A 25,671-nucleotide genomic window follows, 5' to 3' on the forward strand; every position below is an offset into this window, starting at 1 on the left:
ATTCCACGAACTTGGTTGCATATTGTTCTACAGACAGTCCCCCTTGTCATAGCTCAATAAACTCCATTTCTTTCTTTCCCTTATTAAGTCAGGGAAGTACTTCTTATTAAAGGCTTCTAAGAAATTTTCCCAGGTCATTTTTGTCCCTGACCATTCTCAAGATTGCTTTATTGAGCCCCACCAGTGCTCAGCATCTCCTTCTAACATGATGGCCCCTGACTTAACCTTCTGCTCATCACTGAAAGGTAACACTTCAAATATCTTCTCCACTTGCCTTACCCATCGCTCTGCTTTTTCTATTCCCCCATGCCCTAGGAACATAAGAGGTGTGAGCCTATTGAATCTTTCTATTAGTCCACCATCAGTTTGCTCAGGGGCAAGGGTAATCAAGGCTGGCATACTATCTTTCATCATCTGAGTCATGGCCCCCAATGTCCTGAAGAATTCTCCAAGGGCTTCTGCATTCTCCCCACCGGAGCTCGCATTATTAGCATGATTCCTTGGCATCTTTGTCCTACAACAAGGGCACCTTAGTCACTAGTCTATCCAAAACTACTCTAGAGACACCTCTAAAACTTTCTAGGGCAAGAATCCTAGCCCGACAGCTCTGATACCATAACTGTCATGACCTAGTCCCTTGACCCTTACCATTCCCAACCGGAGGGCGACAGAGTGTGGGATAGCGATCTGAGGTCGTGTACGTCACTCAGGTGGGAATAGCATCAACATGTTTATAATTGCAGAATCAGCAAACCATGAACTAAAAATAAACACAAAATCACATGGCCACAGACAGAGCAAAACAACAACTATTTATACAGATCCAGCGTTCAAAAATTCTTTTACAAATGTTCAAAGCACTATTGGCCCAACAACAAAATACAATTCATCAAAATAACATTGTGGCAACGCCACCTAACACCCACAATAACAAGCTTCCTGAATAGAACTCGAGCTTCCAAAAGTCTGCTACCACGTTCAGCTGTCCACGTACAAGCTATCGGTTGTTACTCGACATGGAAGGGAAAAGAGAGGCATGAGCTAAAAGCCCAGTAAGTAAATCAGTACCCTGCAATCCTACCTACAAGCTTATAAATAATGATAAGGTCTACAATTCATCAGACATCGTATCGGCAATCAAAAAGTAAAGTTATTCCTTAGAATATGCATATCAATATCATAAAATGAGTATTTTCAAAAGCCGGAGCATTTAATATTTCTCGAGATGGCTGTGACATTGATGCATATCACAGTCATAGTCAGACAATCATACATGTTACTTAATTCAAACACACACAAACAGAATCAGAATCAGAAAGAGAATCAAAAAAAGAATTAGGAACAGAATCATTTACTCCCAAAGTAGAACTCACATCGATTAGGCTAAGCCAATCCTGCAACTTGAAACTTCTACCCTCATTCAGAAAGGAGGACAATGACAAATGGAGGTCCCATTTCGTAGTGTCCTTACTCAACACCCGATCCCCAGCCCACTTTGGGGTTTTGATAGGCTGAGGCATTGCAAGACATGACCCTCTCCTTGCGCCTTTAGGCGAGAGGGCATTACACCACCATTGGAGGACCCAATGTGTAGTGCCCATAGCAATTTGGGAGGTGTGACCCACCCTGTTATTACGGTTATCTCCCGACTCCACTCCTATCATTCTAGTCGAGGCAGAATGATAACTTGCCAGCAAAACAGAATATCCACTACCAAAGGAGGACCCATTGCGTAGTGGCCAGAAATCAGATATAACAAACTTCATATAACATTAACAAAATATCCACTACCAATGGAGGACCCATTGCATAGTGGCCAGAAATCAGATATAATAGCGTTCATATAACATAAAGAGAATATCCACTATCAATGGAGGACCTATTGCGTACGGGACAGAAATTAGATATAACAGAGTTCATATAACAGAAACAGAATATCCACTACCAATGGAGAACCCATTGTATAGTGGCCAGAAATCAGATATAACAGAGTTCATATAACAGAAACAGAATATCTACTATCAATGAAGGCCCCATTGCGTAGTGGCCAGAAATAAGATATAAAAAAGTTCATATAATAGAAATAGAATATCCACTACCAATGGAAGACCCATTGCGTAGTGGCCAGAAATCAGATATAATAGAGTTCATATAACAGAAGCAGAATATCCACTATCAATGAAGGATCTATTGCTTAAGGGTCAAAAATTAAATATAACAGAGTTCATATAATAGAAACAGAATGTCCCCTACCAATGGAGGACCCATTGCGTAGTGGTCAGAAATCAGATATAACAGAGTTCATATAACAGAAACATAATATCCACTACCAATGGAGGACCCTTTGTGTAGTTGCTAGAAATCAGATATAACAGAGTTCATATAACAAAAACAAAATATCCACTACCAATGGAGGACCCCTTGCGTAGTTGCCATAAATCAGATATAACGGAGTCCATATAACAGAAATAGAATATCCACTACCAATAGAGGTCCCATTGCGTAGTGGCTAGAAATAAGATATAACAAAGTTCCATGTATATGCATGCATAACATTCATTCATTCATACTTTACTGTTTTCAAAAGGTCAGGAGCATTCAACATTTGTAGGATCATAAGCATGCTATTTAAATAACCTTGCAAAAGGAATTAAGTTGTGTTCAGAAAGAGGCATCGATGCATGACATGTGCATAATTCATGTGCAACTTAAAATTCATTGTTCTCCTTATCAAACATGGCACCCAAAATATGAAGGGAAATTCTACTAAATTCTGAATCCAATTTGTTAACTGAACAATACTTGATCAATTGAGGGTTCAGTATATCGCTCTGAACCTTGTTGAATTCAACCAATAGTGACATACATTCACAATTCAAAACATAACTTGCAATCTAGTCGGAATTTCAAAACAATTTAAACATGGAACTTTTAGTAGGCTTTCAAATGCTTATGGTTTCAGAGTTATTGGACTCCATTTGGAACGCTAAATTTCTTGGCAACTGAGACCAAAATTCTGAGTTCTTGGGAAGTCTGTCAAGAGTGACATACTGGAACATTCTTGAGTATAGCCCCTCATTTACACAGAATTTGGGCAAGGTTAAAACGTGAAAATCGTATAAGACCCATGCATCTATCAAATGGTTGTATTTTTGTATCATTTGGATATCAATAAGTTAGGCAAAGCCTCAGTGCAACAAAAGCAATGCTTCGGGAATTTCTCACAGTCTGCTAACCGTGGCATATGAGCACAACATGAAACATACCTTCCAAACTAGCAAAAGCCACAACTAGACATAAACACCACTCAAAGTACACTCAAAGATCTTTCAATTGGTGGTGATTTGAGGCCAAAATGGTAGCATTTTCTTAGTCAAAATTTCATTATGAGAACATGTAAAATCCTCGAAAAATCACACTCCAACGATGACATCCCTTCCAAAATCATCTCTTTAACTCTTAATCTATGCAATGTCACAACATGAAACTAATTCTAGCTTGAATAAGACTCACAAGAGTATCATCCCATAGAAATTTAGGGCCACCAAAAAGGATTCAATCATTTTTATCATGTAAAAAAAAGCAAGCTTTCGGGAAAATGCAGTGACCCTTTTCGCACATGCTTATGCTCAAACTAGGCTCAAACCATACTTTATTTATGTTCCATTCTTATGGGTCTACAAGGTAGTGTTCTACTTACCTCTTTGAGTCTTCAAGGATGATCCCAAACTCCTTTCACAATCCCCTCCACTAAGCTTTCTCAAACTCTCACACAATGGCACAAAGGGCTAAGCTTGAGCTTCAAAACGTGAGGTGTAGAAAGAGAAAGACTGGTTTTGTACTCCAAAGGTGGGGAGGTGGCTTTTTATGCTCGCCAAGTGGCCTTTGCATTGAAGGAAGGTTGACATTTGGCGCACAAGGTAGCATGCAGCCAATAGGTGGCCTGCTTGCTTCATGCACGACCTTCTCTTCTTCCACCTCGCCACGCGCGTGCTTTCCCTTTCTCTTCGTCTTCCCACCTATTGCCGCGTGCACTCCTTCCCCTATCGCCATGCGCCTTCTTCCCCTATCATCATGCACTCCCTTCTTTTTCTCCTTCCTTTCTCAATTGTCGTGAGCACACTCGCGCGACACTCTCTCTCCTTCTTCTTCTCTTCTATCACCACGCACACACCCGTGTAACACTCTCTCTCCTTCTTCTTCTCTTTTAACACCACGCACACACGCGTGTAACACTCTCTCTCCTTCTTCATCCCTTCTATCACTGCACGCACACTCGCACGACACTCTCCTTCTTCTTCTTCTCTTCTATCGCCGCATGCACACTTGCATGGCACTCTCTCTCCTTCTTCCCTTCTATCACCACGTACACACTCGCACGACACTCCCTCTCCTTCTTCTTCTCTTCTATCACAGCACACACACTCACGCGACACTCTCTCTCCTTCTTCCCTTCTATCACCACTATCACACTCGCGCGGTGCTCTCTCACCTTCTTCTTCTTCTCTTCTATCGCCACGCATCACTCTCTCTCCTTCTTCTTCCCTTCTATCGCCACATGCACACTCACGCGATTCTTTCTTCTTCCTCTTCTTCTCTTCCATCGCCGCTTGGCAGCAACCTCATCCTGCTCAAGAAATTTCGGTCGTTACAAGAAGGTTGAGGAGACTATGCAAGGAGTTAGGAGCACTATTTCCTCATCAAGTAAGTGGATTTAGAAGCTATGTATTACTAATTTTATCCAAACATGAGGTATAGAAGAGTAGAATGTGGAAACATCTGTATGGATGTGCAAGAGTAAGCTTGAAAACTTGGAAATTAAGTCTTATAATCCATGCTTGGTTAGCCTGTGATTGTAAACTTGTTTGTAAAAATCCTCCTGTGAATTTAGTTAAGTTGAAGAAGTTTTTGACTGAGTACTAGACTTTGTTTTGAAAGCATTGTTTGTGCTTTAGTAGGTAGTAAAAATTGCGGAATGAAATTTCCAGGAACTGTGGGTGTTTTCATATCAAATTGTTCAGTTACCAAACGATGTCCTAATGGACTCATATTGGTCATGAATGAAAGATATGATTGTTTATTACAACATTTCTTCTTGTACTATCTTGGAATTCTTCATATTTTAGGATTTATAGTAAAAAATGTGTGAACATGTCACTGATGACAGACAACAGAAATTCCAGCCACTGTCACCAACTTTGTATCAAATGTTTTACCACCCAATAAGTGACCAAATACCTCCAAATCACCACCATTTGAACCATATATACATCTGATACAATGTCCATGTTCAAACCTTGTTGAAATTATTCACGAATGAGAAGCTATACTCCAAAATATGCTAGCACGTCACTGTTATCAGAAACTATGAAAATTCAGAATTATCACCTTGTATTGTCCTGAGTTTTGATTAATCAAATGAAGTTCAATTGTTTTCAAACCATCACTATTCGAAATTTTTATGTGAATACTTAAAGTTTCATGTAAATATTTTCTTGAAAAACCCCCTAGATTGAAAGTTATGCTTCTTTTTAAGAGAGTATGTCACTGTTGACAGACCTCCCAGAAACATTGCTTGCTTAGTGAAATGCTAATTAGTGAGTGCCATGTGAAATTCAAGTAATGAATGTGAATGCTAATTAGCCAGTACCATGTGATATTCAAGTAAGGAATATGAATGCTAATTAGTGAGTGCCATGTGATATTCAAGTGATGAATGTGAATGCTAATTAGTGAGCGCCATGTGATATTGAAGTAATGAATGTGAATGTTAATTAGTGAGTACTATGTGATATTCAGATAATGAATGTGAATGTTAATTAGTGAGTACTATGTGATATTCAAGTAATGAACGTGAATGCTAATTAGTGAGCACCATGTGATGTTCAATTGATGAATGTGAATCATATATGATGAGTACCATGTAATATTCATGTGATTAGTGTGAATGCTATATAATGAGTGCCAAATGGTGAATTCCCTGTTTAATCATGTAATAAGCTTAAATGTCGAGTGATGAATGTCAAGTGATGTGTAATCTGATAATATGCTTCAAGCATGACCCTTGTGTGTTTGATAATTGTAAAGTAATTTAAGAGACGCTATGCACGGGTTACCCATGGTAGCATGATGCGATCTAATAAGAAAGTGAGGTCGCCTGTGTTTCCTATCTTTCTATGATAGGAGGGGAGTTATGTTGAAAGTGTAAGGGGTGGGTCACGCCCCCTAAATTTCAGTGCATTCAAAAAAGAAAATAGTAAACCTTATCTTGCAAGGAAGGTATCAATCAAAAGCCCCGAGGCATGTTGGGGATTGGGCGCGTGAGGGTAAGGGTATTACTGAATGGGTCACTCATTACCATTGCCCTCCCTCCTGAGTGACAGTAGAAGTCCTAAACAATAGGATTGGTTTGGCCTAATGAATAGGGCTTCTACATTGGGAGTAGATGAATTAAGGAGTACGTGATTAATACTTGAAGTATGTATGCGAATGTTAATAGTCATGCTGACGGAATGATAGTTATAATATTGGATATGTCACCTGGGTTAGATATATTGATAAGATTGCTGAATTGACTGCCATTTTCCTCTGTGATTGCTTATAAACTTTTTGGATGAATATATCATTGATGCATAGCAACTAGATCCTATTACTGGGCTTATAACTCATCCCTCCTTTTTTTTCCATCCCTATGGAGTAGAAGCTACAGGGCAAGAGTAGTCGGTTGGGTGATCGATCTGGTCGATGAAGGCTTGTACCTGCCAAGAAGGTCCCTTACTTGTATGCGTCTATAGGTCGTGGGCCATGTTTTTGTCTATATTGAAGTTAGATGTTTTGTACTCAGGCCTACGGTGCCTTGAACGTTTGTATTACTCCAAGTTGTTATGTAATAATATAAGTTTTAGTATTACTTTTACCTAGATCTTGTTCTTTTATGTTTAGAGTTTCTTTACCTTCTTAGCGTGCTTTGTTTACCGCTTTATTAAAGCAATGCGCCACTCCAACCTAAGTGGCATTCGCTACCTCTGGATTACGGACCCACACTCTGCCACCGTCCGGCATGTACGGTAAAGGGGTCAAGTGGTGGGGTCATGACAGTTATGGTATTAGACCAGCCAGGTTAGGATTATTGGCCTAGGGAGTCTTAGAAGTGCCCTTAGGTCTTTTCTGGATAAATTAGTAATTGAGTGCTTTTGTGCTCGATTGAAGAGAAGACGACAAGGACTCGTGCTAATAACGCGAGCTCCAGTAATGAGAACACTAAAGCCTTTAGAGAATTCTTTAGGACACTCGGGGCCATGACCCAGATCATGAATGATAATATTTCGGCCTCGTCCACACCTGCCCCAAACCTTGCGGATAGTGAGTTGATTGAATGATTCAGATGATTAGCACCTCCTGCATTCTCAGGACATGGGGGTGTAGAAAAAGGAGAGAAATGGAAGAGATAGATGGAGAAGATTCTGGAGGTGTTGCTATGCACGAGGAACAGAAAGCTAGACTAGGAGCCTTCATGCTAGAAGGGGAAGTGGAATATTGGTGGAATCTAGTGAAGCAGTCCTGGAGGGAATCAAGGACTAAAGCCACATGGGACAACTTCTTGGTGGCGTTCGATGAGAAATACTTTAAGGACAGGAGTTGAGTTTATTGAACTCCAATAAGAGAGACTAACAATCGACCAATACGCCGCCAAGTTCACAGAGCTTGCTTGCTATGTGCCTCACAACATCAATACAAAGGCACAAAAGGCAAGTAAATTCGAGAGGAGTCTTCGACCAGACACCAAAGGAAGGGTGTTAGGGGCCAATCTTAAGTTGTATGCCCCTTTGGTAGACCTTGCAATGAAGATTGAAAGGGATTGTGAAGAGTATCACTCGAGAAAGGAAAGAAAGGAAAGACCCGCTCAATCAAGAAATTTTGGGAAGACTGTTCAGCCGCCCACCAAGAGATATTTTAGAAAAAGACCCTACTCGGGTAATCTGAGGAGTCAAGGGCCCTTTTTGGGCAACAAGGGGGATAACCAATGCCCAGTGTGTTCATACTGTGGAATGCGTAATAATATTGACGTCGAGTGTTACCAAAAACTGAGCAAGTGCCTTAAGTACGGCAAGCCTGGTCAGTGGATCGGAGAGCGCCTCATGATAAAGCTGGAGAACCGACCAAAGGCTCAAGGTCTAGTGTTCACATTGACGAAACAGGAGGTTAAGGCATCTACCTTGGTGATAAGAGGTACGCTTTTTGTCAGCGGTAGAGAAGCAACAATCTTGATTGACCTTGGTTCCTCTTATGCTTTTGTTGCACCGCATTTCACATGTCATCTAAATGTTAAACCTGCATGTCTTAATCATACTCTAGTGGTGCACATACTGGTGGGAGACTCTATAGAAACTTCTAAGGTATTCAAGCAATGTGAAGTCTTGATAAAAGGATGTGTCTTACGCGCAGACTTGATATTCTTAAATATTCAGGATTTTGATGTTATTCAAGGTATGGACTGGTTGTCTACCCATCGACCTACTGCTAACTGCCATGATATGACTGTGGCCTTTAAGTTCTCTGATCAATCTGCATTACACTTTGTGGGCACTCCAGACGATTCCCCTCTACATCTTGTTTTGGCCCTTTAAGCTTCTTGCCTTTTTGCTAAAAGACGTGTGGGGTATTTAGCTTATGTAGAAGACATTCCAGTGGTACAAGAATACCCAGAAGTATTCCCTGAAGAATTGGCCACTTTGCCTCCCATGAGAGAGAAAGAGTTTGAAATAGATGTGGCTATTGGAAGGTATTTTTCATCAACATGGGCCCCCCGCTCAATAAAGGACTAGCAAGTAATGGAAATTCAGATAGTCTTAGAATATCCTCAGAACTGACCAAGATCTTCATGAGGTCTCTCAAGAGTCTCCTGCCATGTTTCGTCTCATTCCAAGATGTCTAAGATAGTGCAGTCTGAAAAAAAGTTTCGGAAGAATCGGCCTCCAACACCTTGAAATGGATCTATATAACTAGAGCTACACTTTCAGCATCTCAAATTGCTGTGGGACAACCACCATTAGATCTCACACTGTTGAAAACCCCCAAGGGTTATGTTTCAGCTCAAACAGACATTCCAGGAAGAAGTTATAAGTGAAAGAGTAAAACAGGAGAAGCCGCATGCCATTCCTGTGCGGCCACCCTGCAACACCATACCATTGAAGGGACAATTATGACCAGTGACTTTAAACGCTCATATCTCACTTGTCTTATGTCGGATTGAGCTCAAATTCGGTACGCATGTTCATCTAGCCAGGACGAGCGATTCGATATATAGCACACCCAGTGACGATACCCGAGCACGAATAAAAGCTAAAGAGAAGTTGTTGATCCGTGAATAAAACTACATAAAATTTAGCAGCGTCGTGCCTTGCTCGAGTGGCAAAATCACACCGCTCAGGAACCCGATAGACGCGAGACCAATTCTATTACAGGCGTAAGGTCTCCGGCCATCTCTGATCCGAACCCCATACATGATTAACGGACAGATTCTGCACATGAAGAAATTAACAGATCGCCAATTCCGTTGTCGGAATCCTTGATTCCGACCAAAATTCCAAACTTGCAAAATCTTCGTTCAACCACAGAATCGAGCTGCGTTTGGTGCCCCGTGATCGTAGTGGCATGCTCAGTGTGATTCAACGAAGAAAACACATAATAACATCAAGGAACGAACACACTATCGATCCAAAATTTCAAGATCTACTGAAATTTCAAGTCACATAATCATGCACCAAAAACACAATCCATGGCTCGAAGTTGGTATTAAATCGATCGCCATGCCAAGCCCTACAAGAAAATGATCATCTTACAATCAACCAGGCACCATAATAACCCCGGATCAGCTATGTAAGATCCCGTAACTAGGGCAACACAGAAACTATTCTTGAATTTTAAGATTTGTTAGGAAGGGGCAAATCTATCATTTTGCACCCTATTTTCTAATTTCTTTTAATTCAATTTAATCTTAATTTTCAGCAATTAGGGTTACTTTTGATCATCCACCCATGTTTGGGGCACACTTCAATATATACATACCATCCTTATACGCAGAAAGAAGACACTGAAGCATACACACTCACAAGAGAGTTTTCACTTAATACAAGTTTCTCTTCTTACCATTGTGGTGTCACATTTGAGAGAGAGAGTGAGGTGAGAGAAACTTTTAGCCAATACCCCTAGGGTTGAGGAAAATCTTCTCTCTCTTCTTCGTCTGAGTTCCTTGCAGAGGTCGTCCATGGCAGTGACAGTGTCGTGCATGGCGATGGCAGTGCCTTGCATGAGTCCCCCTCTCCTTCTATTCATCTGTCTCTTTCTTCCAGTGAAGTTTGTAGATAGCATTGCTCATCACCTCCCACAGATGTAGTTGTGACGTCTCGGCAAAGAGTCCAGATGGCGAAGCATGTTATCGCTCGCAGGGGTCTTCCTCTACTACACGTCTACCTGAGACGACGATACCTATGGCCGCCCACTAGGGGCTTTAGCAACAACTACCGCCGTTCGTAAGCTCCCTCCTTGCGACCGGTGCCCACCGCCATTCTCCCTGCATCCCATGCCTATCGTCGTGCGACCTAGGAGAAGCAATCACCGTGTGCCTCGTCAGGAGCTGACGCCATCCATTGACGTCCGGACTTCCCTTTTCTCTTTGTCGTCTCGTTCTTTCTTCTCCACCTCTTTCTCCTCTCACTTGATTGAGGGTAGACCTAGCCTATCATCGACACACCGACCTCAGTATCTAGTAGTATTGTCGTCGTATGGGTCTTGAGAACCATGCCCGTCTTGCTACCACTCTGAGTCAGTAATTTCTAGTTGTAATGCTAGTCTCACCCCCACGTCAAGCTCTCTTCTCTTTTCTATCTTTCACCGAAACTGGCACTTCATCGCCTCCTCATGTGAACGTGCATTGCTCTAAGACAAAGGTGGGTCCCTTCAACCCACTTGTCTTATAAATTAATCATAAAAGTGTTGTACAGAAAAACAAGAGGATTGCAGGTCAAGGGAGGCGATTCCGAACCAGCTCAACAAGCTAGGGGGCTTTCTTCATGATCTAAGACGATGCCCACACGTGCCAGCCGAGTAAGTCCCGAACCCACCTTAAATTCCTCTCTCATTAGTTGGTATACCTGCCCTTTCCCTCAAGCAAGGTTCTGAGAGAGCGATCTCAAATCCTGGGTTCACATGAAACACGAGACACGTGCCGCCAGATCACCTAGATCCAGAGGGTGAAATCGAGGCACCTAACCAGCTTGACAACTCTATTTGGGGATTACTACCCCTTAGTGAGTTCGCTCTTGTTTGACCAAATTCCTTTTTATTTTTTGCACCTTTTTCTATGGCACCTAGGTTGTTCAACCCATTCATTCGGCTTGGGGACTTCCTTATCCCTGCACTCGTGACTGTCCCACGGAAGCGAGTCAATCAAGCCTCCTTCCCTACTCTCCTTTTGAGTCAGGACTCACGATTCGACTCCCAGGTTCTCACCTATATTGGTGCATGAGGGGACTTAAAGGTCCCTACCTCCCCACTTTCTTGCCATGGTGTACTCTCCGCCAATGTCCCCTGCATGTGTAGCTCTCATGCTGTCGCACACCCTGCTACTGACAAATCATCTATCAGTCATACTACTGCGGTACGTCGAAAGGATGCCCCGTCCATCCCTGTGAAAGCCAAGCAAACTGTCGTCGCTCCTGAGGCTCTCCACAAGGCAACCCCCTATTCTCCTTCACTACTCTGAGCCTCCGCACCTAGAGGGTCGGTACATAGAGGCAGAGGTCTTGAGGTGACCCCTCTTACACACTTAAAGACTCGTGGTCAATCCACTCGAGCCACACCTTGGGGCAACCTTCATGTTTCCTTGAGCTTGAATCTAGGGCCAGGCCTTCTCGAGCCAAACCCTACATATGTCATGCATTCGTTTTCCACAGCTCGGGGCAGCGCTAGCTCTATGCCACCTCGAGCACAGGAGCGCCGACCGTTTTATCTTCGCTCCCAGCACACACCGCTTCACCTTGTGAGAGAAAAGCTCCCGCCTCGTCCCTCACAAACACAGCCTCGTGGGTCTTAGCCTCCTCAGGTTGAACCCATTGGCCAAGCCTGGGCTGACCCCCAAGTCACCCGAATGGCTAACCCTAAAGGTGCACACGCACCATCTTTGCAAGTCCCTCTCAGATCTAGACTCAAGTGGAGTCACGAACCAGCTTCTTCCTTTTCCGCTTCCCCGACTCCAGGCAAGCACCTCGAGCCCTGGTACTCAAAGGTCTTCTCTAAGAGTACCATCTTGAGCCAACCCCGGATCAACCGAACACCTGGGCCTCACAAAGGAACTCGGGGCAACAGCTTGATGTCAGACAGAGGCCTCTAGCCTCAAAGACAAGAACCCAATCTGCCCTCCATCCTTGGGCCCCACTCCCTACTCCAGCTCATAGACATGACCCTCATCTGTTCGAAAAAAATGGGGCAGTCCAGGTCTCAAGCTTGGTTCTAGAATGAGGTATACAGCGGCCTTAGGATCAAGCAGAAAAGTGGCATGCAGATCCTGACAAGGGAAACCTCCAAGGCAGTCGAAGTCACCACACCTGAAGACCTCCTACCATGTAATCCCTTCTTCCCTCTTCAAACTTCGAAGCCTGAGCAAATCCAATAATACTATTCGGTGATCACCATGCAGAAGTCATGATCTCAAGACCGTCATGAACCAGTCCTCCCAAGATCGGCATAAAAAGCACGAGTCCAGTCGGGGCAAGCTGAGCCCCTCTAAACTGACTTGCCACCCACAGTCGCTAGCCTCGAGAGTCCGCTGCATCACCTGACTCTAGTCTTCTAGAAGAAATGGTCAGTATCATGGTGATCAATGACCCGAACGACGCTCAAGAGGAGCGAATAAACAAGTTCGAGGAAATGATGCAAGCCATCCTCAAAAAGATAGAGTGCCAAGAGGCCTCCATGTCCCTTCTTTGTCTGATTCGCTGACGAACACAGCTCCTAGGCAGACTCCCCCTCCGGTCTCCCAAGACATCACTTCTTCTTGTGGGGTCTCCCAAACCGACATAGATGCTATGGTGGCCCACAGCCTCAAGAACAAGGTCCTGGGCATGCAGGAGACACCACTCTACCAAAAGTCGTATCCCTCTTACATTGACCAAGTCTCGTTTCCCCCGAACTTCTAAAAAGGGAAACTCCCCATATTTAATTGTAGCACGTCTCCTCATCAGCATACGGCCCACTTTCAAGCGGCCTTTCGAGAGACGGCAACTGACGGACATCTCCTCCTCCTCCAGTTTGTCGAGACTCTCGAAGGACAAGCCTTTCAGTGGTATGCTCGGCCGCCGCCAAACTCGATGCACACCTGGCAAGAAATGGAGCAGTTGTTCTACGAATGCTTCTACGAAGTCCAAAGGAACGTGGAAACCATCGAGCTCCTCACCTTGATGTAAGACCTTGGTGAGCCGGTTGACAAGTTCATTACTCGATGGAGAGAGTTGGCGACCTTTCATGCCACCCCCATGACCAAGAAGGAAGCAGTCCACAACTGCATACGAAACATGCTCCCCTAGATCGCCTTACATGTCGAGGCATCCAATCCACCCTCCATGTTAGAGCTCATCTCTAAGGAAGTTTGTATTGAGGGATTATTCAAGCACCATGGCAACCCTCATCAACAATCATTCGGCTCAAACTCTCATTCCAACAGTTGAGGCAATCAAAAGGCAATGATTGGCATGGCTGTCACCGTGACTGACACTAAAGACGCGGCTCCCCAAACTCTCAACCTCTCTAAAGCACAGACCCCTCAGACCAGGGGCAAGCAGCAGTCCTACAATGTTATCCCGCCTCCTAAAAAAAGTAAGCAGAACGACTACTGGACCCTGCACCAGAATAAGGTTTACCCCTTTGACACTAAATGGACCCCTTGAAATTCAAATACCCTCACTCCGTGTTGCAATACATCAGGACTAACTGAGGACGAGAGGGTCAGGATCCTCTACCAAGAGCTGGATGCCCTTGATGAGAAGAGACTAGAAGCCTAATAAAACCTCGAGCTCAATCAAGGAAGAATGAAGAGAGCCACTGACAAGTCTTTCAAGGTTCGTTCATTCACTCGTGGGGACCTAGTTCTAGGAGTCAAGAGACCGATCGTCATGCACAGGCGTCGCAAAGGCAAGTTCGAGCCTAAAGGGGAGGTTCCATTCATAATCAAGAAGGTTACACCAAGTGGGGCCTATATACTAACGAACTCCAATGGAGAAGAGGCAATGCCCCCTATCAACGGGCGATATTTAAAGAGCCTAACATGGAAATAAAGTGCTGTGTGTATAGTAAAAAGATAGAAATAAAGATGGGAAACATCAAGCCAACTCAAAGGAAATTCATTTCTTTTATTGCATTAGAAAAAGTTGCAAATTACAACCAAAGGCCCATTGTCAGGGAAGTTACAGAGCTCTTGCATCAAAGGATAATAAGACGGTTACAAACCAAAGCCAGAGAAGTTGCTCTTTCATATGAGGGTAAGAGGATTGTTACAGGCCAAGAGAAATGCCCTAATTGTACAAACCCACTAAATAAATGCCAGCCCTATGAAGAAATGGCAAAACCACTAGGAGAAGTTAGCCTCGGCCCCGCCAAGGAGAATAGTTACAAGCCAAAAGAAAAAGCCAACCACTTCCGATTCAGCTTCAATTCATCTTACGAATATGTCAAACATACAAGGCAAACTTCTCTGGCAAGGAACTGGCTTATGATGGAGGGCATACCCTATTCACAATGGATGCCCTTCCATAGAACAATATGGACTTCCCAGTTGTGCTGAAGGATTTGGCTTTCAACACATCGTTGTGGCAAGGCCTCCCCGTTTTCCATCACTCTTGACCCCTGCAAGACGTCGTCATCTGAGGTCTTCGTCGTGCGCAACACAAAGCCGTGTTCTATCACCACCACGAGTAGGCTAACGCCGTGCAGAACTATCGCAGCAAGCCTCATGCCCCCAAGCATGGTTATCGCCTTGTGTAACCCAGGGACGTGCGAAGGAGGCGTTGCATGTAACTTAATAGCATCCTTGACTTTGAAGCACCTCAGTTCTCAATGTTCCCCATTTTCAGGGGGCATTGACGCATCTTCAATTCCCCTAATAGTCACCCCTCATCGACGGTACACCTTCCTGTGATCTTTCGCCTTCCCCCCAACCCTATGAGTTCCCACTGGCGTTTCCTCTCTTTGTCGGTAATTAACTCTCAACCACCGGGGGAATCCCTCCAGCCTTCTGCTCGTTGCTGCAGTTGCCAAAAACCACTAGAAATCCCTGAAATCTTCCCTGTGACCCCACGGATTGCCCTTCTCCCTGGTTTCCCACTTCAACAGTTCACCAACGCTCATCAGAATTTTGCTAAGTTTTCTGTGAACTCAATGCGGCCTCGTCTCCTTCTCCTCCAACAACCAGAGAGCTGACAAAGCCCTCTTAACTCTCCGCGACCTCCCCATCAACAGCAGAACGACCGGAGGAGCATTGAAACTCCGATAGGGCACCTTTGCAAATCCTGCTAAGGCCTTGAGAAGCCCTATTCCTTATTCAAAAAGCCTTAGCACTTCCTGAAAAGGGGTTCATAATCACGTTGTGAAGCTTCGTACCTCCTAAAGATCGTCAAAAAAATCCCTCAAGACCTGTCCCCGCAAGTTTTGGCCAGGAAGTGCTCGCTAGAAAACCCTCACTAGAAAGCATTGGCTCTCTCTTTAAAAAGCTTTCTACTATTTTTACCCTTTGGTAAGATAGTAAACTGGGGTTTCTCCCCTTTTTATACCCTTTAGTGCCGAGAATATCCCCCAACAAACACAGAATGATGTGTAAATCCCCAACTCTTGATGGTCATAAGACCAGGCCGGGGTGGGCCATGCCCGAGGCCTTAAGCGTCTTCGCCGCATGCCTCGTCAAGACTTGTGCCCTACACCGCAATAAGACTTTTACTGAGAGGCTCGACCAGAGACTATCACCACGTGCCTCATTACAAGGCTAGTGTCGCGCACCCCATCAAGACTTTTACCTGATATCTCGTCTAGAGATTATCGTCGCACGTCTTGTCCAGGGGTCATCGCCGAGTGCGTCTCGTCCAAAGATCACCGCCACACGAAATGTCGGGGTTTACTGCCGCGTACTTCACTAAGGGACCTAACGCATCACCTAGGCTTGCTGATTCATGCGCCACTCCACACCTGGTGCTGCGCATGCCTTTGCACTTCCCTCTGGGCCATTGTCCTGCCTCTTCAGGAAGTTCATTCCCTGCATTACAATCTCACACCTCAGGGAGTCTAGTCTCTGGTGATGGCCCTGTTCCCCATGGAGTCACATGCCTTCACCACTTAATGGTCCACATTGCATGACCTTAACTGCACAGCCATGGTCCGCATTGCATGACCTTAAACTGCACAACCATGGTCCGCATTGCATGACCTTAAACTACGCAGCCATGGTTCACATTGCATGACCTTAAACTACACAGCCATGGTTTGCATTGCATGACCTTAAACTGCACAGCCATGGTCCGCATTGCATGACCTTAAACTGCACAGCCATGGTCCGTATTGCATGACCTTAAACTACACAGCCATGGTCCGCATTGCATGACCTTAAACTGCACTACCGAGGTCCAAACTATACGACTCTAAACAGTAGCGAAGGTCTAGTTGCATGACCTTAACTGCACAACCATGGTCCGCATTGCATAACCTTAAACTGCATAGCTGCGATCTTCAGTGCATGACCTTAAACTGTAGCAGAGGTCTAGTTGCACGACCTTAAACTTCATGGTCTTGGTTGCATGACCTAAAACTGTATAACCACGATCCAAGCTATGTGACCTTAAACCATAGTACACGTCCTGGCCGCATGACGTTACGCAAGTGGGCTAAGGGGAAGTACTGCGTACCGGAGTGGCATTTTGCCGGAAGTGGTTTGATGAATAAGGCTGTGCATGCGGGGCAATAATTGTTGAATGAGGGGCCTGCATTAGGATTGCACGGTGTCTTGATTACGTGTCCTCTGTGCCTCCTTTGAACAGAGAGTGATCTTTCGCATGTGTGACATGTCGCTTCGTGTGTCATTCGTACTTCCGTATCTCTGAGTCATGCGACATTTCGCTTGTGCGGCGCTTCACTTCACATGCTAGTTGTGCTTTTATGCCCCTGTTTTTACACGACGCTTCGCTTCCCATGCCGTTTACGCTCCCTCATGACTAGGCCACGTGTCACTATGTAGGTTTTGTGCTTCGTCTTTATAAAAGGGGTGCATAGGGGTTGTTTTCGCATTTACCAGGGTTTTTCATCTGAGATAAGACCCTAATTTTCTTTTCTGCCTTCTGTCGGCGCCCACTTTCACCATCGCTCTTTGAGTATTGTCCCTTACTACCCTTCAGTGCTTTCATTAATGACCATGGCTGGTACCAGTTCACATCTCCTCCAGGTAGTGTCTGCTTGTTTATTTGCTCTCTCTAATGTACTTTTAGTCTGCCTATGGTGCTATTTCTTTTTTAGGCTAATTTTTCCTCTTGCTCTTTCTGGCTCTTCTTTGCAGTGGAAATTCTAGATGTGGACTGCCTGCCTTGTGAAGGGGAATTGGGAACTGGTCCCTATACTGATGTTTCTATTGTCAAGGGGACTTCTCTTGAGGCCATCACATCTTCTTGTGAGATAGAGCGGCCTTCAAGCACCACTTATGCAGGAGAAGCTGCTCAGCCCATTATGCGTGAAGATGCTAGCCTGGGTCATTCGTCTCTAGAGGGTGAGACAAAACCTTTTTTTGATGACCACAACTCCATTTCTGGGTGTGCTAGGGGAGATGTGGTCCCATATCGTGAAGGAGGATCTGTCCAGAGCCTGAACGCTATGTCCGAGCGAGGCCAGAGGACACCTATGAGTGTCTAGTCGAGGAGTGTTCTCCTAGGAGCAAGAAAGAAGAGACAAGAGGGAACAAAGAGAAAAGGATCAAAGGGGACTCAGCCAGTTCCCACGATCTTGAAGGAAAGCATGTGCTCGAAAAGGGCAGGGTTCATTCGTTGTGGGTGCGTCTCCGACAACTCCTTCTGCCAAGCATGTGAAAGTTGAGGCTTGTGTGGTTTGAACCTCGCCTCCCGCTATATCGACGCCGATTTTTGTCGAGACTGAGGATGACGTCCTGAGTGTGGGTGTGGCAACCCCAACAGCTTCTGCTTTAGCCGTTTCAGAAATAGATCTAAGGGTAGGACTTAGCTTGGAGATGCCTTCTTCGATTCCAGTAGTGCCATTGTGCCCAGAGGACTTCTTGGTCGGATGCCTCGATCTCGCCTCCCCGTATCTAGGTGATCGGGTGACACGTGTCTCGGGTTTAGAAGACCCGAGACCTGAGATCGCTCTCTCGGGAACTTTGTTCACAGACCAAGGGCAGGTCCCAATTAGTGAGAGAGGATATCTATTTGTGAGGTGGGGCCAATCTCACTTGGGTCCGTGACTTACTCGAGCTGACTCGCCCTGGTGCCCTCTTAAATTGCGACATAAAGCCCCCCAGCTGCTTCAGCTGGTTCAGAATCGCCTCCCTTGACCCACAATCTCCTTGTTTTCTGCACTACACTATCATAGTTAACTTGCAAGACAAGTCAGCCGAAGGACCCACCCTTGTCTTAGGGCAATGCACATTCATATGGTAAATAAGGTGAGAAATTAGGGTGATAAAGAATATAAAGTTTTTGGAAAATTTTCTGTCATCGCTACAGTGACCTCTTCATAGAAAAAGGGGCATAATTTCCAAACCACAGGAAATTTCGTTTGATTCCAAAACCATATTTATAGTAGACTCAAGTAGACAACCCATTTTAAATATGGTAAATTCTATGGTTTTCTAAACTCTTAGGACCACGTTATTCTAGTAAACCCAAAATCCATAGTTCACATAGCCTACCCTGTGACCTAGAACCAATCTGCCTTCCCGGAACCGTATAGAAACCCTGTTTTGACCTAGAATCCTACAGACACCCTCTTTTACAAAAAAATCATTAAAAATAGTAAAAAAAAATCCTTTTTGGCCTAAATTTTCTCTGAGAGCTTCACAAGAGGCTGAGGAACACACTAGAAGTGAAAATATCAATTTGAACCAAGTTTAACATGGGTGACACTGGGAGTGTCACCCAGCCTAGACTGGGTCGCCCATACTTTTTTTGGCCTAAAATGATAAATTTCTTTCCCGTGTTGCTTTTCCTACCTTTTGTGAGGTTTCTGTCCATTTTACTTGGGTGACACTAGGCATGCCGCCCAGATCTGTACCCCAAAAAATGATTTTTTAAATAGGGATCTGTTGGTTATGGAAAGTTATCATTTCCCTTCGATCCTTGATCCCTATAAGATGTACTTCCATGGCCATTGGAGGGACGAGTATAAGAGAATTGAAACCCTATAGGATAGACTTGCTTCAGAAACCCTAGCCTCCTGAAACCCCAGCCTCCTGAAACCCCAACCCTAAGCCTGATAAAACTTAGACCTAGGGCACAACAACCCTACCCTAAGCCTGATAAAACCTAGACCTAGGGTACAACAACCCTAGATCTAAACTATCTCCATGGCACAATAACCCTTTTTACACTAGAGATTTGTTGTTCAACATTCGAATCAGAGAGGCAAAGAGGATGTCGGTTCTGATACGGATGAGCCCTAGAAGGCTCGAGACTCCCGGGCCAGCCGGCCCTGTTTGGTATTGTTTATTCCCTTTTATATCTTCTTCTTTTTACTGTTTTCATTTTATTGTGATCTTATTTTAGTTTTCTTTAAAATCATATTTTTATATCTTGAATGCTGACTCTGCCATACAGATCTACTCGTTTTCAAGCATATCTGGCCTCAGATCTGAATTCGATTTGTCTCATTTTCTCTACCACATCTTTTTCATAAGTTTAAGGTGTCATTATTTGATAGATCTTCATCAAAAGATCTGTCATATTTTCATCGTTAACAGTTTGGCGCCCACCGTGGGGCATTTCGAGCTTGATCCAAGCGACAAAATACAATTTTTATTTTTTCACTGATATCAATCACAGAAGGTCCCAAAAGTTGGCTATGACCAGGATCTAGGGTTTTGGTGCTGCGAAACCTTGTTTTTTTCTGGGCGACAGCACCAATGTCGCCCAGATCCATGGCAACTCTCCCCGTGTCGCCCATTTTTAAAAGTTTCAAAATCTTTTGAAATTTTGTAGATCGTCTCTAGGGTCTCTCTTGTGACTGTTCAAAAACTTTCAGATAAAAATAAATTTTTAAAACTACCTAAAAAATATTTTAGTTGATACAGATCTGTTCTATCTGCACTTTTATGCTTTACTCTGTTTTAATTTATTTCATCATAAATATTATTTTATATGCTTCTGAAAGATTATTTTAGCCTTACTTCATCAATATAAACAAGATAAAAATAAAATAAAAAAAATTTTGGGGCGACACTAGCAGTGTCGCTCAGCCTGCCCAAGTGACACCACCCCCGTCGCCCAACTGCAAGTGTCTCAGAAATATTCTGGGACCCCACATGTATTTTCCAAATAATTTTGGCACCTTGTTGACCAATTTTTGGCTTAAAATAAAAATTTTAAAAATATAAGAAAAATATTTTGCTTCAGATAGGTCTGTTCTGTTTCTGGCCTTTTAACTTTATTTTAGTTTGTTAATTTTGATTGAAATCATGTTTTCCCTCCTTTCACCGTGTTTAGTTTAACTTTGTTTCATCAAATTTAAAAAGATAAAAAAATTTTAAAAAATATATATTGAGGGTTGCTAGCACCCTCCCTAAACTGGGTCCCGTTACTTAGCATGGACTGTGCTTGGTCTCACTGTTTTGACTGTACTTTCTTAGGGGTTGCCTACTCCTCCATCTATAATGTGCTTCAAGCGAGCTTCACCTCAAAGCGTGAATCACTAGGCATGACTGGTGTCAAGCGCTCACTTTATTTCTTCATTGCATTGTGTGCCTGCCCTTGCCACTTTATTTTTTCTTGCGTGCTTCATTACACACCCCAGCACACACCGGACCTTGAATGCCTAGGAAACCAGCAAACAAATATTTCAAAAAATCCAAAATCCACGTTAATGGCGTGAGGAGAATCTAGCTTTGAGACTCGAGGAGGTTGGGATTCGCGTAACTTTAATTGCGAACGCCCCTCCGTAATATTTTGCCTCAAAGCAACTCCACGTATAGTAGGACTTGGTGAACATCCTATAACAGGAGGCCAGAACCTATGTGGGGACCTATATCATCCTAGCTGCATTTCAATAATAATGAACCCACTCTCATGCCAAGCCTACCTATAAATCTAGGTCAAACGTTTTCATGTGCTGCTGTGCTTGTTTTTTTTTTGTTAGTTAATCTTAGATCTCAGTTTGGACCCGCTTTTGGTCCGAGCTGGACCCTCTGGGTCCAAGTCCAGACCTGTACCGAGCTTAACCTAAGTTCGAACCAGGTTTTCACCTCGGTCCAAACTTAAGCCCCCTCTTGATCCAAGCCGAAGGCTCGTTCCTAGTTCATCTTTGATCTAGTCCGGGTCTATACCTAGTCTGATCATCAAAACTCTCTGAGTCCGAGTACATGCTTATACCTAGCTTAGCTTAGGTCTGAACCAGCTTTTTCCATGGTCCGAACCAGGGCCCCCTTTTGGTCTGAGCTAAGGGCTCGTGCCTAAAACAACTTTGATCCAGTTCGGGTCCATACTCGGTCTGATTATCACAACCCTCTTGGTCCAAGCCCAAGCTTGCACCCAGCTCAATTCAAGTTCAATCCCCGTTCGGACCTAGACCCACTCTTGATTCGAGCCGAGACTCGTACCTAGCGAGTCTAGGTCTTAGTCTAACATAAGTCTAAATTTAGAGTTTCCTCTAGAGCTAGACTAGGCTTACCCTAGTTCAGGGTCTGAACCAAAACCCATTGAGTCTAGTAAGTCTAGGTTCCAATCTAGTCTTAGGTCTTAGTTAAGGTTTTGCCCCTAGAGTCAGGCTAGGTTTTCCCTAAGTCATTGAGTCTAGATCTTACCTAAGTCTAGATTTTAGGACCCCATCAAAAGCAATCACCATGTCAGTCACTCAAGGTGACTATGATGATAGCTCCACGGCCGACTCTAAGCCCAACCGTTCTAAATCTAGGGACCAGTATGCTGCGATCCCTTGGGATTATCGACAGAACTCAGGTCAATCCATTATTTAATGCCTAGGACTCAAATTAGAGGCAGAATCCCAAGCATCCACACCTAATCCTAAGATCTGTGTGGTCCGAAAAGCTAGTTCAGCTCGAAAGACTTTGAATAGTTAGGGGTTCCGACCTGGGGTCGTCCAATAGGAGCTTTAGGCAACCAAAGTAGGAGCCGAGCGAGGGAAGAAGTTCATGCCGTATCTAACGCCAATTCCCACAACTCGAATCAAGACAACCTCGAGGCACAATGATCTCAAAACCAAGACCCACCTAGGTCTAGGGGATCTAACACAACCTCGAGCTACCATAGTACAGACTGTACGAAGCAGAGGTGTCAATATAGACCAACCCTTAGGCGAAATAGGCATCCAGGCTTCCCTCAAAAGTCTAGTTGACCTAGGTTACACTGCTCATGCTCTAGCTTACGGGTCGATCCCAAACCAACTTAGTGGTATAGGTCAACCCTTAGCCCAACCGAGTCAACCGATTCTTCAATTGATTCCTCTAATTCACCCGGTCCAACAAACCGTGCAATTTCCTCAACCGGTGGCGACACCCATGGGTCAGTATGCCCTCAGGCACAGGTATATCAAACCGCCCCACAGTGGCTCATCAGTCTCAAGCCCATGCAGGCCACACGTACCCCAAGTATCGACTCATCAATCTATGCTTGGGAACCCACCGACCAGTGGGCCTACTGTCATGTCAAATACTCAACACGAAGGCACCTTAAAAGCAATACAGGATATGCTTGTAAGAATGGGCATGCATGAAATTTTACCCTCGAAGGCCTATGTTCATGAGACCCTTGGAGGCATGAAAAACCTTCCCTTGGGATTTATCGTCCTAGAATTTAGAAACAAGTTCAATGGGAAGAGCGATCCAGATACTCACATCAACGTGTACCTCCTCTCCATTCGAGCTTTGCGAAACAAGGCTTAACCAGCTGAACGTCATATTTTCGCAAACATTAACCAGCGAGGCCTTGAACTGGCATGGGTCGACACCAAGACCTCTCTCCCTGAGCGAGCTCAGTGCAATGAAACAAAACCCAGGAGAATCCTTTGACGATTTCATCAGGGATTCCGTGAAGCGACAATGCGGGTCATAGAATGTCCACTTACGGACCCAGCCAAGATCTCCATAATCTTAAATAATGTCCCTTCTGAATACAGGACCTTCTTCAGCCAAGGTCTTATCCCCCACTCTTTTGACTCCATGATTGAGCTGGTGGCACAACATGAAAGGGCTAGAGGGACACCCCTCAGCACCAGGCCCAACAATAAACCGGTAACAACTCCCCAAAATAAGAACAAAAACAATAACAAGGGGAATGCTTCTGGTCAAGTTAACGAGATTGTCGTTAATAAATCAGCTCATGGTTCAGCTGCTCAACGCAACAATCAGAACCAAAACAGAAGGAGTCAGCCTAGAGCCAACGCTAAAAGTAATAACCAAAGGCGAGAGGATAATTTCACTCGTCTCAAAGACCCATTAGAAAAAGTGCTGAAATTACACTTGGTTAGAAACATGGTTTATCTCTTGCCACCATCTGAACCACCATTTGAAGTCACGGATAAGAGCAGGTGGTGCAAATGGCATCAAAACCATGCTCATGATACGCAAAACTGCTTGTATTTGAAACGGACGATTCAAGGGTTAATCAATAGGGGGAGACATCACTGTCACACCTAGAAATCAACCTGTCGAAGAGGCTAATCAAAAGATGGGTATCTTCACAAATTCTCTCCCTGAAAATATGGCCACAACGATCGAAAAGTCGGGACCTCAAGACAACTCAAAAGAGAATGTCATTATTCACATGGTTGAGAGTGGAGACGAAGAAGTTGATCCTAGTCAATTCATATTTGCTTGTGATCATCACTTTCAAGAGCCCGAAGAAGATCTTTTGAGCCTTCTAAGAGGAAATCCTTCATCTCTGAATGTCGATAACCTTCCCAAGTGGGACCGATATGACGAAGATGACACACTAGAAATTGATATGGTCAGGATCAACGAAAAGTGATCATCTTCCAAACAAGGGGCTAACACCCCAAAGTCTCCCATTACTCTTGCTAAGGTTGGCTCTATCAAGCTTCAGGCTAGCTGGTTTTGTTCCCTAACCCGAAGAGGCTAAGTGTTCAAACCCATTCAATTGATGGCCGATACACTCGATCAAAGAATGGAAAACACCTCAAAAGCCAGACAACCACCAGAGGCCGTAGATCATGAACCAAATAAAGAACTTCAAGGATCCGCAACCACCTATGATCTACCGGCTCATCTCGGGAATATCCAGGTGGTTAGGTGCTTCGATATCGCCTTCCTGGATCTTGGTGATCGGGTGACACGTGTCTTAGGATTGGAAGACCCGGGACCTGAGATCTCTCTCTCGGGAACCTTGTTCACAGAAAAAGGACAGGTGTCCAACTAGTAAGAGAGAAATTTGGATCGTGATGCGGGACTTACCTCACTTGGGTCCGTGACACAGTCGGGCTACCTCGCGTGAGCACCCTCTTAGCTCACGTTGGAAAGCCCCCTGGCATATGGCTGGTTTGGAATCACCTCCCATGATCTATTTCTCCTCTCCTGCAAACACACGAACATGTAAAAAAATAGAGGTGTGGCAACTCGACTGACTGAAAGTGAGATAAAAGAAATGAAAATGAGAATGAAATGAAAATGAGAGAAGAAGTTCAACGATGTGTCGACTGATCAAATGACAGGACTGACGCGATGGTTGGTCAAACAAGGCAGCAAGATGGGAAAAGTAGCTCAAACCGGCACGATGGCAATACTGCTCGACGACGAGACTGTCCGAACGGCTAGTCTGGCACGATGGCAGAACTGATCCGGTAATCGACTTAATGTGGTAGCAAGACTGGCACGGTAACTCAGACTGACACGACGACAATGCTACTCTACGTCAAAATCAACATCGACCAGTTTGACATAAAAGCAAATCTGTTGTGGCAGCAAGACGGGCACGGTAATTCAGACCGGCATGATGACAAGACTCGCACGAGCGCGAGGCTTAGCCTGCCCTCTTGTCAAACAAGCGATTGAGACAATGAGAGAGACGAAAGTGAAAATAAAAGTGAAGGTGAAATAAAAATGATGGAAAATACGATGAAAGAAACATGAAGTAGGTGAATTAAAATAAAATGGAATTAGAATTAAATAAACTAAAATAAATAAAATCAAGTGGGACAAAGTAAAATGAAGTGGAGTAAAATAAATTTGGAGGAAATAAAATGAGATCATATGATAAAATAAATGGATGGAATAAGAGTAGGGTATGGTGTAGTAAAGTGAGTGAGATGAAATGAATGGAATAAAATGGACTGAATTAAAAGTGAAATAGTGCCATGGAATAAAGTAAAAAAAAAAAAAAGGGTATAGAAAGTAAAATGGTGTAAGTTAATAAAATAATAAAAAAGAATTGATTGAGAGAGAGAGGGTTGAGT

The 25,671-nt window shown here is 44.1% G+C and overlaps 1 long non-coding RNA gene across 2 annotated transcripts; it reads right to left on the minus strand.

Annotated features, from left to right (window-relative positions):
- Positions 1–791: 791 nt before the first annotated feature.
- On the minus strand, positions 792–25,305 carry LOC148783742 (uncharacterized). 2 transcript variants are annotated; one of them, XR_016045587.1, is made up of 4 exons: positions 24,986–25,305; positions 24,674–24,793; positions 3,701–4,627; positions 792–982 (listed from the first exon to the last, which is right to left on the minus strand). It is a non-coding gene; the product is annotated as an uncharacterized LOC148783742 (long non-coding RNA). The 2 variants fall into 2 exon arrangements; XR_016045585.1 differs by having other exon boundaries at positions 24,674–25,305.
- Positions 25,306–25,671: the final 366 nt, after the last annotated feature.

Source organism: Amborella trichopoda, chromosome 1 (genome assembly GCF_054954075.1).
Source record: "Amborella trichopoda isolate Santa Cruz 75 chromosome 1, AtrichopodaSantaCruz75HAP2 v2.0, whole genome shotgun sequence".
Taxonomy (NCBI): Eukaryota; Viridiplantae; Streptophyta; class Magnoliopsida; order Amborellales; family Amborellaceae; genus Amborella; species Amborella trichopoda.